This window comes from Penaeus monodon, chromosome 1 (genome assembly GCF_015228065.2).
Source record: "Penaeus monodon isolate SGIC_2016 chromosome 1, NSTDA_Pmon_1, whole genome shotgun sequence".
NCBI lineage: Eukaryota > Metazoa > Arthropoda > Malacostraca > Decapoda > Penaeidae > Penaeus > Penaeus monodon.
Window position 1 is genome coordinate 42,789,261 of NC_051386.1, and position 1,217 is coordinate 42,790,477.

The window sequence follows — 1,217 nt, forward strand, 5'->3', positions numbered from 1 at the left end:
GAAGTCGATGCAATTGATTTTATGTGCCTTAACTGAAACAAACTTTTACAGATAACAAAAAAAAAAAAATTATCCTTAAGCCCTTCAATAAGTATCAGTTCATCCAAATGTTTTCTATAGATACGTTTCTATAGTTAAGATCCCTGGTTATCTTGATTGAATGTACTGTTTCATATTATGTGTGTAAACTAATGCATTCACAGAAAGGTAGGCAATCAAGTGAGAGACTGTTCTAGATCCGTATATTTATTTTGTCACAATTTCAATTTCAGTACAATTGACTTTAGAAAGACAATATCACTTTAACAGATATTACCGCCAGGGGGACGTGAATACAAAGGTAAACTTACTCCTCTACTCTTTCGCCTTCTTTTAAAATCATAGTGGTTTATTTTAATTATGACTAGACCAACACTTATTGTTCATGATATGTTTACTATTCTATTTCACTAATGACATTTTCTCTCTATAATTCTAGAAACTTTTTTTTTTTCCTTTCCACGTATCAAAACATTATACACAACGGACACTACAATCCACAGTGACCGAGAGCTTCGCATAATAAAACGAATAATGTTCAGCTCTTCATGGAAACTAGGAAAATATTTTTCAGCTTGTGGAAATGTCACTTATTAATTTGCCCTTCACTGCAGGCAGAAAACCAGCCACTCTTACGTCTATCTGGATTGGGAGCGTCGCTGCTCCCCCGAAAAAAAGTGAAACACGTGAGATGCAGGCTTCGGCGTGGGCTCTCCGTCTTGGTCTGTGCCAACCCGCCTATAAGGGCTGGCACTCGGGGCGTGGCACTGTCGCTGGAGGTTGAAATGTGGCCTCTTTTTCTTTCTCTCTCACACGCGGACTTGTAATTTCGTTCCCTGTAATAGAAATGAGAGCGAGTTGGATTTCAACATGACATTGCTGGTCCCGCGGCTGAATCATTCGAGCAATCCTTTGTATTGCGAGATTAAAACATCATTTCCTCAATAGACAATCAGCAAACCTAATCAGCGAATCCAAACGGAAATGATGCTCTGATCAACACGTAAACCAAAAACCAATTAACTGAAACCTCGGACGTTAATTAGGGATTATTTTCAGGTAAAGCTGTGCCCGCCCACACCTACTCCTCCCCCCACGCCCCTCTCCTCTTTTCCTCCTTCTCTCCGCCATAATCCTTACCTCCCTCTTTTCTCTCTCTCTTCTCTTCCTCCCACACC

The 1,217-nt window shown here is 40.1% G+C and overlaps 1 protein-coding gene across 1 annotated transcript in view; it reads right to left on the reverse strand.

The window, feature by feature from the left end:
* Nucleotides 1–230: 230 nt before the first annotated feature.
* Nucleotides 231–1,217, reverse strand: part of LOC119572531 — a 137,710-nt gene continuing 136,723 nt past the window's right edge. The window contains exon 8 of the mRNA XM_037919640.1: nt 231–875. The gene's annotated coding sequence lies outside the window, so the exon portion shown is untranslated. The remainder of the gene's footprint in view (nt 876–1,217) is intronic.